Consider the following 19,288-nt stretch of genomic DNA (forward strand, 5'->3'; position numbering starts at 1 on the left):
TGCTAGGACACATATAGACCTATCTCATCCAATCCCAAGAAACGCCGGGTTTTCTGCTCGTACATGTCTCATCCTATTTTATATAATTCTGGGCAACGCCTGGTATTCTGACAGTACTGATATTTCCACCTATCTCATCCAATCCTGGTAACACCAGGTATTCCGCTAGTAAAAATATCCACCTATGTTATCCAATTCCGGGCAATGACGGATATTCTGCTAGTACATATATGGTCCTATCTCATCCAATCCTAGGTAACGCAAGGACTCCAGTTAGTACATATATACACCTATATCATCCAATCCTGGGAGACGCTGGGTATTATGCTAGTACATATATCCCCTATCTCCTACAATCCCGGTCAACACCGGGTATTGTGCTAGTACATATATCCACCCATATTATCCGATCACAGGCGACGCCGGGTATTCTCCTAGGAAACATTCCACCTATTTCATCCAATCCCGGGCCACGCTGGTTATTCTGCTAGAACATATATCTGTATATGTCATCCAATCCCGGGCGACTCCATGTATTCTCGTAGTACATATATCAACCTATCTCATCCAATCCCAGGCAACGCCGGGTACTCTGCTAGTACATATATATGTATCAAATCCCGAACGATATGGCATACTCTGCTAGTACATATTTCCGCCTATTTTATCTGATCCAGGGCGACGCCAGGTATTCTACTAGTACACATTTCCACCTATCTCACCCAATTCCGGGCAACGATGGGTATTCTGCTAGTATATATATCAACTTATTACATCCAGTCTTGGGTGATGCCGGGTATTCTGCTAGTACATAATTCTACCTATTTCATCCAACCTCCTGACGCTGCCGGGTATTTTGCTAGTACATATTTCCACCTATTTCATACAATCCTGGGGCACGTTGACTATTTTAAGGAGGAGGTTATGCCTGGGATGTCAAGATTTAGAGAAACAAACATTACGCTACAATAAGGAGGAGGTTATTCCTGGGATATCAAGCTTTAGAGAAACCAATGTTACTCAAACATACGGAGGAGGTTATGCCTGGGATGTCAAGCTTTAGAGATACAAACGTTACTCGAAAATAAGAAGGAGGTTATGCCTGGGATGTCAAGCTTTAGAGAAACAAACGTCACTCGAAGAGGAGGAGGAGAGGTTATGAGTTGGATGTCAAGCTTTAGAGAAACAAACGTTACTTGAAAATAAGGAGGAGGTTATGCCTGGGATAAGAGAAGGTTATGCGTGGGATATCATTAAACACTCACCAAATATTAAAATCTGTAAATATAAGACTGATTAACGCTGAATAATTATATATTGTTCAATTCGTTTAATGTTTTTATTTTAGCACTGTGCGTATTCCATAAGAGTAACATACTAAAAACATGGCATCTTTCGATCTACTCGAAAATAAGGAAGAGGTTATGCCTGGTATCTCACTAAATCCATTAACTCACATTTCGGATAAAATTAAAATATGTAAGTATAAGTCTGTAGTGGAACACACGCTGATTCACTCATATTATGCCTCCTCCTTCCTTCCATACTCGCCTATATGCAATGTTTTGGATTGAGAAATGCATTGTTTACATTTTAAGATATAGCAACCTGATCCTCGTCGATAAAAAAATTCAATTACTCATAATTTTATTCCCCCCACCCTTCGATTTTCTAGTAAATTTTGTATTCTACGTTTTGAAATGCGATATTTACGTTGGTATTAATTCTTCGGCGCGAAAATTGATATTTACCCTTTGAAGGCGGTTAATGTATGCATTAAAAGTCGCCATTAAAGCGAGCTGACTTGACATCACGTGGCATGACTAAGCGTATTTTCAATTATGCATAAATAACATAAGTATCTATTTTAAATCATAGAGAATTACCTAGTATTTAACGTTAAAACGTCACTAAATCTGATGCCCCCCCCCCTATGCAGGAAAACGGTCAGATCGCAAACTTAGACTTGACCGTTTGGGCCATTTTATATATTATTCATCCGAAAATCTGACCTTAAAAAGGATATCAAATTTGTCAATGTTGATTGAGTCTTTCAAAAGTTTTAGGCGGACATACAAACATAATTATACACTAACAGACGTTTGAGATTTATATATATATAGAATACAAAGGATATCTTACTTAACCTTTTTTCGATTTATTAATCGCCACACCTATTGAAAACTTTTGAATCTCACTTGATATTTGCAACTGCACTTATTGGAATTTGCTGAGTATTAGTTTTCTATCAACCTTTCGTTGTCGACTGTTTTCAAAAATTCGCTCATCAATTAAACATGATAAGATTAAATAGAATATGAGGCATAATATCTTTCGAAGAAAATATTGTTTCAATCGACACTTACTCGCTCATAAATACTTGATAGACACGAGAATATAAATTATCAACTCATTGGTTTAGGAGCTTACAATATTCTTATGGTCCTACACACAATTTGATCATTGTTTGAATTTTAGTAAATCTTAAATATTTTCGTAATTAAACGATCGCTATTTTAACGTAAAAAGGTTCATTATACCTTATACGAAGTTCATTACTAAAGTAATGCTTCTATTTTTATAGTATTATTTTTCTTTTTGGATCAGAGGGAATGCCAAATAGTATTGCTGTCATAACTGAACGTATTCATTTATGATTTTAAAGTTTGTTTTCTCTCGCGGATATTGACGGTTTAGGACGCAAGGCATGGATGTGCGTCATTGATTTCCTGGCAAAAGTAAATTTGGAATCGTGGTTACTATATAGAAAAATACATTCTGGAGCGTTTTAATGGTATCACTGTCTGTCCTCGTTGCCTTTCAATTTTTAGAGTTAAAAATAGGAGGCTTTATTTTTGCAACGCCATTCGAAAACGTTTCTCCGATTTTTTAACAAATGTGCGCATTTATTTTTTGAAATTCATATGGCATTACAATAAATTTAAACCGAGACTTATTAATCAATTAATTTTAAAATGCTGGTAGAAACACCCCTTACGTCATATTATCTAAATTTTAATAAAAGTAAATGTATACTAACGAGAAAAAATGTTTGTCTTGGACAAAAACTTGTATGATATCTACTGCACTTTCCGATTCATAATATGGTTTATGTAATCTCCTATTTTACAAAGAAGTGTAGGAAGAGGAGATGGACATCCCAAATTACTACAAAACAGTGATTTTCACACACTTCTATTTTTAAAATAATTCTATTTTGTATTCCTCGAATTCTCAGTCAACTATGTACTGACCAAGATCATTGTTGCTTACCTTATCTGATTCAACTCATCTTCCCACGTGATGCAAGACATAAGCTTTGGTAAAATGCTAATTTAATTCACCAGCGATGTCTAACTGTCTTGTACTCATGACCTCTTCGTTTAATCAGCTAATGAGATTCCGCATATAGCTCGACGATTCAAGCCAAGTATTAGATCCTGCGTCTTCATGCTTCTGTGGTTTTGCACGTGCATACTCGGTGACCTTCTCCATCGTTAGTTCATATGCTTAAAGGAAGTTCTTAATTCAATACCAACTTGTGTTATTCAGTAAAACAACTTGTAATTAAACTATATGCTTACATTCCTGGATAAAAGGTGTTTCAGGTTCATCTATAATACATTCTGTTAATATTAAACAACAATATAGACGTGTAGTTATATTCTTTTCTATCAATGCCGTGTTACGTGTCATAATTTTTAGTACTTGACTTCAATTATACCAGGCAATATATTGCCAGTTCTTCATTTAAGACGCATTTGTAACTTACCGATTATCAACGAATATTTTGTTGCTAAGCACCCGTGCCGTATATATTCTAACATTAACAGGAGCGTAGACAAAGAAGTATATTTTGTATAAAACACACTTTTACGTGCAAGTCAATTGTGCTACAAATTATGATAAAACCATTTGTAAGCGTTAATCGCGTATTAATCAATGTTAAAGTACATATGGAAACTAAAGGTATAAATGTGATATACGTTATTATAAATGCGTGCATATTAAAATGTATACTGCATAGCTACGTTTGACACACCGGTTCCCGTCAGATCACCGAAGTTAAGCAACGATGAGCCTGGCCAGTACCAGATGGGTAACATTTGTGACTTCCAGGTGTTGTATGTGCTCTCCGCTTATCTCGGCATTGTTTCCAGTGATCCTGGACTTCTCCCTGCCACTGGACGCAAGCAGTGCCGATTCAGGAGATGTGTGGTTGGGAATTGCGCAATCCTTGCCACGCAATTACACGCGCAACTGCCCTTACAAGGGTTGTCCTTTGTCTTTCGAGACTGAACGGAGGCGTCTGATTAAAATTTAATATATCGCAAATAGCAAGACGCTAGATATCTCAGTAAATAAGAAATATATGTGATTAACAAGTACGTTTTAAATACTGATATTTCTCACGACAGCGCAGAAAATAATATTTGGGGGGGGGGATCAATATCATGCAGCAAAAATAAGTTCCTTTACTTTTCTATTGAAAATAATGCTGACTGTAATTAAAATATAGAATCTCTCAAATGAAAGAAATTAACATTACTTTACCTCTGGAATCGAGTACCGATTGGTACAGAATTTGCTTCTTTTAGGTCCTTCTTATCCCCTTTTTTAATGACTGCTTCCTCTCGATAAGAAACGTTGCACGTGTAAATTACTACGAGCTTCCCCCCCCCACACAGTATTATAACTATGATCATAAATTTATATACGAATACTTGAAAACATGCTACATGAAACAGAAATAACTCTCATATTCCATTCAAATGTCTCGGCCTGGCCTTTATAAAGCTAAATCCTGCGAATTTGACCTTTTGAAATATGCAGCCATTCAAAAACTGTATCGGGTTTTTTTTTGAATTGTAACATACATATATACTAAGTCAGTAACAAGCAATATATTGTATTATTATTATAATATCATTTTATTAATTAAATGAGAAAAAACCCCGAGAAAACTTTATCTAGACTGATAATTAAATAGGTGGGCGGAAATAAATTTTTTGTCAAAAGTCTACAAATATTTCAATGTAAAAAATATAAGTTTATACATATGTACATTGAGAAATATCGACATGTACATATATAAATATCTACAAAACACGTATATTGGTCTGCACACAGCACCGCAAACACACACACGAACACACATATATATGTATGGATATATATATAGAGAGAGACACACACACATATATATATATGTGCGTGTGTATGTTTTGACAGCAAGTCATTATTCAAGCACGTCTTATAGAACACGACAGAGTTATTCTTTTTTCCGATTTTCCTGGATATTTTTTTGATTTGCAGAGCGTCTTTTTTATATCAATCGGCATTATGTACAGAATGGCGGCCAACATTTCTTTTTCAGCCATATTCTACTCAAGCGCTTTCTTTCGGTGCGTCCGATTATTATTGATTTAAATAAAACAAGACCCTTCAGGGAATGGAAAAGATATCCAGAAATATCGGAAAGAAGAATACCTCTGTCGTGTTCAATCAGACGTGCTTGAATATATATATATATATATATATATATATATATATATATATACATACATATATGCGTGTGTGTGTGTTGTGTGTGTGTTTGTGTGTTTGTGTTTGTGTGTGTGTTTGTGTGTGCGTGTGTGTGTGAGTGTGTGTGTGTGTGTGTGTGTGTACAATGTGGATATAATTGCTCAAAAATTGATTTACCAGAGGAAAATTTGCAGGGCAAAGTCCAGGAAAATTGTTCAAAATACCGGACAATAAATAGCCATAAAGGATTATTGTCTTTGAGATGCTTGAATTTTGCGTTGAAAGTCGTCTTGAATTTATTCCAACAAATCATGGATACCGTGTAAGTATGCCTATAATTTGCAATGTCTTACTTAGAAAACATTCTAATAAGAAGCAAGAATGTTGTAAGAACAGAAAATCTATATTCATGAAGTATTCGAGAGAATGGCAAACTACGGATTCAAAATGGCTCTCGAAAAATATTAATTTGGTATGGACAAAATTGAATATTTAGGGAAATAAAACGTAGAAGACTTTGCCTAAATAGGACAGAAGCAATTATAGACATGTCTAGGCCGGACATTGAAGTGGAATTACAGTCATTCTTGGGTGTAGCGAACTAGTATACTCTCTATATCCCAACTATGCATGGATTAAAAGCACTGTTGAATGAAATATTGAAGAAGAATAAAAAATATCACTGGACAGAAGAATGCAGGAAGCATTTCCAAATTTTTTAAAAAAATCCTTCGTTATCGGATCTAGCTGTGGTACGTTGCGATCCAAAGAAGGAGTTGATCGTAGCAGCAGCGGCAAACGAATGCGGATTAGGAGCTGTGCCTCTACAAGGATTAGAAGATTGGTCTACTAAATCAATTACGCAGGCAACAAGGGTTTTATTTACTGCAGAATGAAATTAAAATCAGATTGAGAAAGGAGGTCTGGCAAATGAAAAAATGTTATATATTCATACATGGAAGATCATTTGTATTGCAAACTAACTATAAATCATTACTGTCGATTTTTTGGTTAAGAAAAGGGGTTCATACCCATACCCATACAGCAAACAGATTGTAGCGATGAAGCATTGCTTTGCTCAAATACAATTTTAAAATGCAACATTTATCCTCTAACAAAATTGAACATGCAGATTGGCTGTCCAGATTGATTCCAAGTAAAAATGATAGTTACATTAAAAGAAGAAAATTAACTAACAGACATACTAATAATTATCGTTAGAGAATTACTAGTAACACTCGAAGAAATTAAAAAAGCAGGGAAAATGGACGAACACATTAACGAGATAAAAAATAAGTGTGGACAAACGAAAAGAAGAAAAAAGGATTAAAAGTGTTTTCGTTTTCGATACGTGACGAAAATCTAACGTATGCAGATAGCTTGGTAATTCCGCAAGTGTTACAAATAAAAATTCTAAAAAAAATACATATGGGCCATCCTGGAATCTCCAGAATTAAAGCTCTTATGGAAGGAATTATACACTGGCCCAAAATTGACTAGAACATAGAAAAAAAAGTAAAATAATGCAAAACTTGCCAACTAACAGCGAAAGCTCCAGCCGTAAGGACGAAATTTTACCTAAAAAAATTCCCTTGGCACGCATCGATATAGAATAAGCAGGACCACTGAGATGATATTATTACCTGGTAATCGTGAATAGTTTTTCAAAATGGCTGGAAATTTATAAATAAAAACACCTCACAGCTTCAAACAATATAAATACGTTAGACGAGGTATTTGGTCGTTTTTGAGTACCAAAAACATTTGTTAATGACAATGGTACCATGTTAAGAGGACAAGAATTTAAGGACTACTGTGAGTCACTGGCACGGAACATATCACAACATCAATGTATTACCCTCGGTCTAACGGGAAAGCAGACATGTTTGTCGATAACTTCAAAAGAGCATTGAAAAAAAATAACAACATCGACACTAAAGAAAAGAATATTAAATAATTCCTAACAATTTATAGGATAACGCCAAACCAGAATACTAATGCAAATTTATCATCAGTTGAAATAATGCTTGGAAGAAAGTACGTTCTGTGTTCGACTGATTAATTCTTAGAGCAAAATACAACAATATTATTAAAAATAAATCAAAGTACAGGACGTATAAGAGAGGTTTGACGTATAAGAGAGGTGATAAAGTATGCTTTAAAAGCTATAAGGCAGGAAAGAGTTTTTGGTAAGATCGAATAGTCTCAGAAGAATCGGGAGAATGGTCTATATCATAAAAGGACGCGCATTTTCCCACCCAAGCCATTTTTTTACATAGGTGTCACCACATATCAAGGCCGAGAGGTCACTCAAGGATAAGGGTTAAAGAGTGTACAGTAGTCAAAAGGACAATGTAGTAAACGATAGTAACGGAAGTTCGGTAAATTTGTTAACTCAAGTGTAACGGCTCACCAGAAACTTGTTCTCGTTTAACTTGAAGACAACCATATTATAGACAGGTGGAAAGCAGAAAAACGGAAGACAATTCCACAGGCGTTCAGTTCTAAGAAAGAAGTTTTTATCATGGAATCTACGTTTAGGTTTAGGCACAGATAAAGAGTGGGGGGAATTATTGATAGTGTTTTCAACTAGACGAGTGTTTCTTGTGAAAGTTTGGCGAGAGGGGACCATAGATTGAAGCTCAGACGAACACTTTCCATGAAAATAACGATAAAGCAGAGACAAACTCGCAACATCTTTTCTGTGAGATAGAGGTGGCAGGGAAGAGAAAAGGACACCTCCTACGACGACACGAAGTCTATTTTGAACCCTATCAAGGAAGGACAAGTCCTTTCTAAAAGCTCCTACCCAGATGTGGCAACAGTATTCTATCCTTGGACGTACCTAGCTCTTATATAGATATAGAATTGCATCAGCAGTGAGATATCTACTGGATCGATAGAAGGATCCGACCATTTTTCCAGTGGCCTTGGAAACAGATTTGATATACGTATTCCATTTAAGATCAGGAGTAAAAGTCAAGCCCAGAAGCCTGTCAAAGCTTGAGGCCTCCTAAAGACGAGAGCCATTCATTTTAATTGCTGCCAGATAGGGATCAGAGCGTTGATGATGTAAAGATAGAAGCCTGGTGTTAGATGCATTAAAAGTAACTAGCCACTCTTTTCCCCATTGTACAACGTGATCAAGTTCAGAGGAGAGAGAATCGGAGAGAACTTGTCGTTTACTGTCTTAGATGTGCTACCATAGATGGTAGTGTAATCAGCAAAAATATCTACAAATGATGTAAGGATGTGATTTGGAAGATCATAAATGTAGATCAGGAAAAGAGTTGTGCCCAGGATGTACCCCTGAGGGACTCCATCATTAATACTGTGAGCTTCTGATATAAACAAAATGAGACCAAGATACATAGAAACAGTTGCAAACCGAGAACTACGGATGGAAGTGTTGTACGAAACTTTACAAAATTGAACCTCCAAGCAACAAGGAAGTACCAAGGCAAGTATCAGTACCTCCGAATGGTAGTCAATCTCCTAAATCGAAGAATTCACTAATATAAACTGTAGGAGAAGGGAAAGAAAAGGGGGAAAATCTGAACATTTTAGTTCAAGCTAAAAAAAAAAAATAAATGGTAAAGTAAAATTCTAGGGAGAATGTAGCTTGGGAAAAGTGTTGTAATAGAATTACCTCGCTCCCCTCTGTACACTAACATGCAGACAATGTAGATATACTCCTCCCGGGAATTAGTTAGTTCCAAGACACCGAGAGACAGACTCTCGCCTTGTATCCCCTTTGTAAATAAACCTTTGAATTAACTCTAAGTGAATGTCCTGTGTTATGATTATCTAAAGAACGATATATCATGCACGTATATGCAACTATGTATATACGTATTCAATTAACTAGTTAACATCGAAATGGTAGATACATGTGACATATAATCTATTTCAGCCACTTATTTCGTCCATCATTGTTAGACAATTAAGTTTTTTTTTACTTTCTTCCTGTTCAAATTAATTGTCACCTTGGCAGCTGCAATTTTGCAACAGATTTGGATATGTTCTATGACTTATTCTTTACAAAAAATATTTTCGGCGAATAAGTTCTAGCAGTTTTTATTTCGTCTTATTTTCTTATCAAAGCAAGCCATCCACTTCTCTACTAATCAGTGGCACAATAACAGCGTATACTCTTAGAGAAAACATCTTCATGATTGTCATCTTCTTTTGGAATTTATCATATTTACCTTCAAAAAACTTTCTCTTTCTATTGAAATATTTTATGTGCTTCTGTACATGTGAACAATCACGTTTTACTGTTGATTCTATCAAAATTTATCTAAATGTTTTCATCGAGTATGGACTTAATTAATCTATACATTTTGGCATTAACATAAAATTGTATGCAAATATGACGTTTTGCATAATATATAGTTTAAATGTATGTGCTAAACAGCAAGATTAATAACCTGCCTATGAATATGATTTTGCTAATTAATTTCCACCGAACATAAATCATTCTTTGAAATTTAATAAAAAAAAGAAAATGAAGCAGTTTTATTTTTGTCAAATAATAAAATGTTTTACTTTCGCATTTAACGAGGTCATATTAAATCCCTTATATCAATCATCCATCGCAAATATTGAGCTTTTGCATTTGTCATATAAATATTATTACTAATATTTATGCTTGTTTCAAGTTTATTAGTGATTTTGTAAACTTTTGTTTTGAAATTTTGAAATTTACACACAAACACACACACATATATATATATGTACATATATATATATGTATATATATATATATGTATATATATATGCATAGATGCATCGTATAACGATAAGATCACTGTCTGACTGACGTAAATGAACATTTTAAAATTAAAATGTTTAAATTCAACGTTATTTCACGCGGTCAATGGTAGCAGAATTGATACGGTCTTCGCTAATCGAGCCAGTGATGTCTAGTGTTGCGAGGTTCGAATCGTTCGACTGGTGTTAATCGTGACACCCTGCACTGAAGATTCCCGAAAGGATGAAACAATAGTGTCTGTAGGTATTTAATTGTATATATATATATATATATATATATATATATATATAATTCATGTTTACATTAAAATATGTTTGATTTTATGGTAACCATCAGTGTGGAGGATTATTGTTCTAGCCTTTGCACAGTTTGAATGTATGCTCCTAGTTAGCATTAGCTTTCACATAGAAATTTGATTAAATACAGATAAGCCAGCGATCGATAATATTCAAGTTTGAATACAATGCTTCTCATGCCTGTAACGTAAAATTTCAAACTTTATTTTGTATAACGTTTATCTTTCAATAAGATTTTAATTGTCATTAAGACTCTTGTTTGAATATATCTTCTAGTCTGTCAGCTTTTCGTTACGCATGTCCTTTTTATTGGTCTGCCATGTTGAACTTCTAATTTTCCCCTGCATATTCATTTAACTCATCAGAGAATATATTTTTCATTCATGTAAAATCGTTTGGATTCCAGGTGCCAAAATCAAATAATTATGATTGAATTTCGATTCAAATTAGAGCTCTAACGAGTAATAAAAATAATTACTTGCAATGAAAGATAAATTGGTTTTAATATTAGTGGAAAAATATGAAAATTTTCTAATTAAAATAATAAACGTCAAGGAAATTGAATGCTAATTCTTGGTAATAACAAACTAGATGAAATATGACAGTCTATTTTCAGTTATTTGTAATAAAGATGCATATACTCAAAGAAAAACTACTTGCAAATATTAGTGACGGGTTATCGGTATGTGTACGCGAATGTTTTTCTGTATGTTAACTACCCTAAGTTATAACTATCTGGCTTACTTTGCACTGCTTGCTTGTATACAACGAAATCTGTACATTGCCTTATACATTGTAGCGAATCTTGATCAAAATATCGATAAAATTAGAACTACATTGTTAGATGGGGATGTTCTTGTAAACTATCAAAGGTAAAGCTAGAGAATAGTTCAATAAAATTTGGAAAGATTACCTTATTTTCCTATATCTAAAGGACTTGCTCCTTCGGCAAAATCTTTTGCAATAAAGCCATCCATCTTAATCGATAGTTAGCTTTAACATTTACTTTGAAATATTTTGTTTAGATCTAGATTTTGACAAATTTGAATTTTCTAGTGTTTTTATTGTTTTACAATTTATTTGATGAATTAAATAGTAGGTGACGACCTTGTCAAAATTTCCATAAGAGAACTAATTTGTATTTTATAAGTGTTTCAAACAGTAATTCAGAAAGTATCGGAGAGATAACAGTTTTGCAAATACTTCTGTCATTAGGTGGAAACATTTCGTCTCAGGACAGATGTTTTCTATTAAATTTAGACGCGGCAAATTCAGTAAGTATTATGTATGCCTGTGTAACTAGTTATAATACTGTTTACTAGCGTGCACTTAAGTCATATGGATTGTTATTGATGTAATGGATAAGCAAACCAGTGATACCGTTTTCAAATCCATTTTCAAATATATTTATATTTATTCATGACATCAAAAAATATATTATTTTAGAAAGTTTTACGACTTTTAATAAACTAGAAATAGGATTTGTTATTACACAATTTGATTAAAATATTAAAATCTTTAGAATGGTTTTATATAGTAAGGACTCGCAGAGAATCAGTTTAAAGAAACGTTTTCGTCTTCGTATTATTCTCTCAAGATAAGTTTCTGAGGAAAGTACAATACAAGAATTAAAGGCACAATATATTCCTCTGCAAGATTAAGAGACAAGGATATACATTTTAATTTGATATTATTCACTGCTAGAATAGGGACGCTTTTTCTTTGCGAGTAGTTGTTTCTAACTGGAGCATCTATACATGTTTTAAACACTATTGTAACTTACCTCATGTCTAGCTCCACTCAAATGAGATTAGACATTGAAAATGCCATTAAGCATAATTAAATTAACAAATCAACATACACATAATAAAGTGACAACAATTTAATATAATACGTTTTAATATTTGAGTTGGCATATCTGCCTTCACCTTATTCAGAATGCATCCCATTAAAAGTTACATTGCTCACACGCATGAGTAACCAGGTATTTGAATGCACATTTTAACCATGCCTTACATCTTTTTTTTACGATAGGAAATCTAACGAGAAAATGGTGGGTTAAGAAATTTCGTTGCGACGACGTTAGTTTGGAAACAATGAGTGTAGTTGTCGATCATCGGATGTTGACACCGATTAATTAGACAAAAACACGCAGCATTAGTAAACAAAAAATGCTCAATTCTCTTCTAAGATAATGTCCAACCGAACGTTGCTAAACCGATACTGCAGAAGTTAAACGAATTTGCCTACGAAACTCCCGCATGCACCATACTCTCTACACCTCTTTCCTACCGACAACTACCTTTTCAAGCATCTCGATAGCTCTCTGCGTGAGAAATACTTAAAAAACTAATTGATATCAAAAACAATACCAGAACGCGAGTTTTTTTTTATGTAACTGGCACCTGTATTTCGTGGACAAAAGTGTGTTAAATTCTGATGGTGCTTATTTCTGTCAACAAATATTTGTTTGACCAGAGATATGGTTATCTGAATTTCAAAGTAACACACGCAAGAACTTTCTTGTCAACCTTCTATTAACGATGTTTCTTTTAAGCAGGATATAATTTTACAGTTATTAGAAAAAAGGTATAGCTAGGAGCTTCGCATGACTATGGGTGCTGCATAGATAGATTTACTGCATTACATTAGCCATCCGATGCGTTTTGTCACTCTTTTGCGTCAACGAACAAAACTCAAATAATTTATTTTATTTACTAAGAGATTATAACGTTGTTATGTACAACCTTTTATACATTAGTTCATTTGAATATGCTTTTTCCTTATATGTATTAATTAGAAACTAATTTGACGACACGCGTTATCATTTCATTGTAAAACACACAATTCTGTATTTTAACAAGCATGTATAAAAATAAACTATTATAAAAATATTACTGTTGTAATAATGTGAACAAGAGAACAAATGCGATGTATTCAGTATAATGCTCGGAATTTGGATTATAGATTTTGTAGTTGATAAATAATTCAAATGTCTATTTTTGTTTAACAGTAATTGATATATTCCAATTTTAAATATTCACGTGACCACCATGTTCAGAACCAATTTCAAACTTTTAAACTTCGGTGATATATATATATATATATATATATATATATATATATATATATATATTATGATTGCAACGTCTTGTCAGACGAGTGCCACTCCCTCAGACATTTAAAATCCATGAGCCCAAATGTCTGAGGGAGTATCTATACAACTATGATGTTACAGAGTCTTAGCTTTGTACGACAGCTAAGTCTCTCTCTCGGTTCAAAATGTTGAGATCCAGCAACAAGCAAGAGCAAGATAGCCAGCAACAAATTAAACTGCAGACCAGCTTAATGCGGGTACTGGTCTTCCGCTTTATGTTTTTTTTAAATCAGAGATTTGCTTCTCCTAGAAAGGTTGCCTTCACCACGGCTTGCGGGAGCCCTCTCTACCCCAATACACATACACACACACACACACACACACACACACAAATATACACGGTGCTAGTTGGCCGTTGAACCAGAAAAAGAGTTCATTACGGAATATTTTAGGGAATATTTTAGGGAAAGTAAAATCCGAAAAACTCTAATTATTTATTCATTGTATTTGGATGTTTATCTAAATTTATATTTTGAATTAGTTTATTTAAATGACGCAGAGTTTCGGTCCCGCCATTGTGAGGGGTAATGATGTTATCAGTGAGGTAGGGGTGTAATGGCATCGCTCTGTCTATCCTCTTCTCTCCCCCGTCTCTCTACCTTTCTTGATATCGACCATTCTTTCACCCTTTCAAAGTTTTGGGGGTGAGAAAGAGTGACTTTATAAATTGTCGAAGATTTTTGTAGTTATTACGTAATGTGTAATGTTATAGTGAGAAGTTAGTGTCGCGTCCCTCCTAACTCTCTCCCTCTCTCGCTCTTGTTGTTGGTGCTTGTAAAATTCAACCCCCATGCGCCTTGCAAGAGAATACACCTAAGTACGAATTTACTGGGATTAAAAAAATACAAAGTTTAAAGAACAAAATTACTTATACTTTGTTAAACTACTTAAAGGGCGTCTTCAATTGTAATTAAAAAATAAGAAGACAATTATTCGAACATAGCATTTAAAGTGCTTTTCTGAAATCTTAAAATAATTTGAAAAATACAATTGTTACATGATTACGTGAATGTTTTTAGAGTTCTCTGAAATTTTCATAGATTTAAAAGAAACTTTATACTATCACATTTCGAATATTCTCTGAATTTTTGATAATTTCTAAAAAAATATAATTTGACTAACGGAAGAATTTTCCTGAATGTCTGAGAAGATAATTAAGGAATAATTATTCAAGCGAATTCTTTAATTGAAGGTTTATTGGAAATTGGATCGTATGATAAAGGCCCCTGAAATGTTTACTGAGGAGTATTTTCGCAAAAATCTAATTAATTATTAAGAAGAAAGAATTTTCTCAGTCTGGAAAGATCTCTTCTCGTTGAGAGCTTACTTTTCTCAAGCTGTTAAGTTATACAGAACTGGTCATTAACTAATATAACTCCCAAGTGTGACGGGAGTGGATTAATTCGAAATAATCTTTGTGAGTGATCTTAGGAAGAGTGTTGCTCTTAAATCATAAACTAATTACTTTGAAAAAAGTTAATTAATGTGAAATGTTTCTAAATTCGAAATGACCTTTATAATGGTCTATTAGAAGTAATTATCTTTAAGAATAAATTAAATAACTTTAAATTCAACTGAATTTACAAAAAAAACTAATTACGAGATGAAAAAAACTTTGGGTGTCTCTGAATTTCATTGTGAATGGTAAGTTGATTCAAAATGAATTTTCTATGATCTTTTCAGAAGATTGCTTTTAATAATAAATGAAATACTTTGGAAAGAAGTTTACTAACTTAAATTCGGAATGTTTAATGGTACTTTTGGAAGTAAAATTGATTTTCACGATGAACCAAAATACTTGAAATTTTTTTTTAAATTTTGGAATGAAATTTTAATGATCTTTTGTAAAGAAAGTTGTTTAAAAAAAACAAAAAAATATATTTTTTAAATGTACCCTGAAATGTAGGAAATGTTAATTATTAATGGAATTATTTGAAACGCGTTTGCATTCTGTAAATGAATTCTTGTTGTGATCGAGCTCCTCTTAAATGATTTTTTTAAATGTTTTTCTTTTAAGGATAAAAACAAATTATTAACAGTCTAGTTGATTGATTTGATGTATATACGGGTTTCTGTATCGTTAATTTTGTGAAGAATTTTACCATAATTGATTATTCCAACTCATGAAGGTGAGTGCCCTTCTTTAATAAATCCTTGAATATAATATCATTGATCGTCTTTTTTGGTGATAAGGTTTATCATATGGCCATGTTTGGATCCTGCGTAGATCGAAGTCAGTTTATGTTTCTATTACATACAGAAGACTACGTTGAACTCAAAGCATAGCTGTAGAAAGCTCAGGCCATTGATATTTACTTTGTCAATACCATAGCGTTCAATTGCATCCTAAACTAAATGTGGCTTCCTTATCCGTGCGTTTAAGTCGCCAAATAGGATCAACTTTTTTTCTTTTGGAATAGTAACTAGAGTTTCCCAAAGAGCCCCATAGAACTGCATGACATCATCATTTGCTAATTGAGTTGGAGCATAGACAGACAGGGTAGTAATGTATCGTCCAAGTGGTAATCGTAATGTCATGATACGGTCAGTCTTACAAGCTAGACAGTCAAGTTTGTAAACTGGAGAGGAGCGGATGGCAAAGCCAACTCCCCCTCCACTTTTCTTCCCTTTGAGTTTTCTAGTCCAGAAGATGGCAAATCCAGACTGTTTTTTTTTCAATTAAATAATCTTCATCAGAAAGTATGGTCTCAGAACGTGTCGCTATATCTATGTTCAGTCGTAGAAGCTCCTTAGTGACTGGAGCGGTTCTCCATTCTGGCCTACTGGAGGTTTATAAATCTAACAGGGTTCTCACGTTCCAACATCCAATGTTGAGTGATAAGCGTTCATTAGCATATAGCTTTATTTCCATTGTTTTGCTCCTGCTATGGTGAACAGCCGCTAGCCGCAGTAAACTAGCGAGTTTAAAGAATGGCAGACAATATTTAATGCACATTTTCTAGCATCTTCCCAGAATCCTGGGCGAGCAGTGCACACTCCAAGTAGGACTGCTCAGAAACAAAAGTATCTATCGGAATCAGCCCCTGCAATATAGGCAAAATAAGGATGTTCAAAATCCTCCTACCGCCTTTGTGCAGATTTATGACAATAGGCCTCTAACTTATTAGGTCTGCCTACGTCCCCATGCCTCTATCACCAAAGGCTTTAAAAATTTTTATTTTTTATGAACAAAGATGATTTGAGTTATGTTGAGTTGAGTAGACATCTATACATCGTTGGACTATAGTGATGTGTTCTTATACAACATATACATCACTCTCTAAATCATGTTGGCCAGTATCCAGGGACAAGCAGGGTGATGACTTGTGGCCATATCGATCGCAGGTTTGTCTACCCCTTACGCCATTTGCTGATGGTGAGACTAAGGTTGCTGAGCACCAGAGCATATTCCAGTGAATCATGTATGCTTCAGGTAAGAGGGCCTAAAATCCGCAGTATGGTAACCCTAAAGAGGGAAGCTTACAGGTACTACCCTTTGTCCAAGAAGTGTTAGTTTTTTTTTAGGTATATGTATGTATAACCGCAACCCGCAATACATACATACAGACGGACATACATACAGACATACGTACATACATACAGACATACGTGCATATATATGTATATATACATATAAATATTTAATTATGTTCTAAATCTTACTTGAAAAACCAAACTTCTACACAGTGATCTCCTGTGTACTGTGTGTAATAGTATTCCATTATATATTTTGAGCCACCTTTTAAAAAATTTTCCCTCGAAAACCATCTGGACTAGTAATAAAATCTAGAAGCTTTCTCGAAGACAACATCTCAGCAGTAAGTTGCATAAAATTATTTATTTATATATATTTTTGTATAGGGGTGGAGTGTGAATATCTGTGCTATGAGTATTTTTCGTAATTTATTAAATATAACAAATCAATCGATATATCTATAAAAGTGAACGTGTCTGTGTGTGTGTCTGTCTCTCTGTGTGTCTGTTTACATTTCCCTACGCAATAACTCTGTCAACTTTTAGTCTACACACTCGAAATTTGATATACAGGGTACTGAGATTTGGGAAAATCGACGTGATCAGTTTCCGGCCAAAAAGATGGCTGTTAAGGGGTAAAAGTTCAACGAGTAGACCTTTGAGAACTCTACCACACTCCTCGAAAATGTTGGGTCTAAACACTTGAAATTTTATATATTGGTTCCTTGGACACGGATCTAACTTAATAACTTGATTTGAGCCCAAAACAATAACTGTTAAGGGGGTATAATTGGGGTCAAAATTTAAAAATTAACCGCTTTTTTTGCTCAACATACACCTCCAAACATCCGGGAAACGCCGGGCTGAAAGGCTAGTATATCTATAAAAGTGAACGTGTCCGTGTGTCTGTGTGTGTACATTTCCCTACGCAAAAACTCTGTAAATTTAAAGTCTGCAGACTCGAAATTTGATATACAAGGTTCTGAGATTTGGGAAAATCCACGTGATGGGTTTTCGGTCAGAAATTTGGCGGTTAAGGGGTCAATGTTCCACAATTTGACTTTTGAGAACCCTACCAAATTCCTCTGACAATCTTGGGTCAAAATACTTGAAACTTAGAGCCATGTCCAAGGAGCCGATATCTAACATAATAACTTGATTTGAGCCCAAAACAATAAATGTTAAGGGGTCAAAATAGGGGTCAATTTTTAAAAAAATAACTGTGATTTTTTTTTCTTTTGCTCATCATACACCTCTAAACACCCGGGCAACGCCAGGCACCCATGCTAGTGATTATATATACATTGGGAAAATACAGTAGTATTTTACAAAATAAAATAGAGTCTAAACAGGGTAAATTAAATGACGAAATGCATATATATATATATATATATGTATATATATATATATATATATATATGTAAGTGAAAATGTCTGTATGTGTGTCTGTCTGTGTGCGTATACCTCCCTACAAAATAACTATGTCAATTTTCGATCTACAGACTCGAAATATGACATACGGTGTATTGAGATTCGGAAAAAAAACTTTTTCATCGGGTTTCGACCAGAAATTTTGGCTGTTAAGGGGTCAATGTTCAGCGATTTGACCTTTGAGAACTCTACTAATCTCCTCCGCCAATATTGTGGTCTAAACACTTGAAATTCTAGATATATGTTACTTGGACATGGATCTAACTTTATAATTTGATTTGAGTCCAAAACAGTAAATGTATAAGAGTAAAAATGTTGGTCAAAGTTAAAATGAATTTGATCTCTGCGGTCTCTAACAAATAACGAGGCTAAGTTTGGTGTAAACTTTTGAAATTTTACATGAAATGTACTCAGACATATGGGAAGCTTTTTGATCGTTTTTTTTTTTTTCTGAAAATTTGGCTTGCAAGGGGTCAAAGTTCAACAGATTTAACCCTTGGCCTTCTCTAGCCAACTATTAAGCTAATTTTGGGACTAGACATTTTAAAATCTCATATAAAGTGTATTCAAACCTCCAACAAGTTTTAAATCATATCTTGTGCGAAAAATTCACTGCCAAGAGGACAAAGT

This window comes from Euprymna scolopes, chromosome 5, assembly GCF_053919585.1.
Source record: "Euprymna scolopes isolate OS-2025 chromosome 5, ASM5391958v1, whole genome shotgun sequence".
NCBI classification, from domain to species: Eukaryota; Metazoa; Mollusca; class Cephalopoda; order Sepiida; family Sepiolidae; genus Euprymna; species Euprymna scolopes.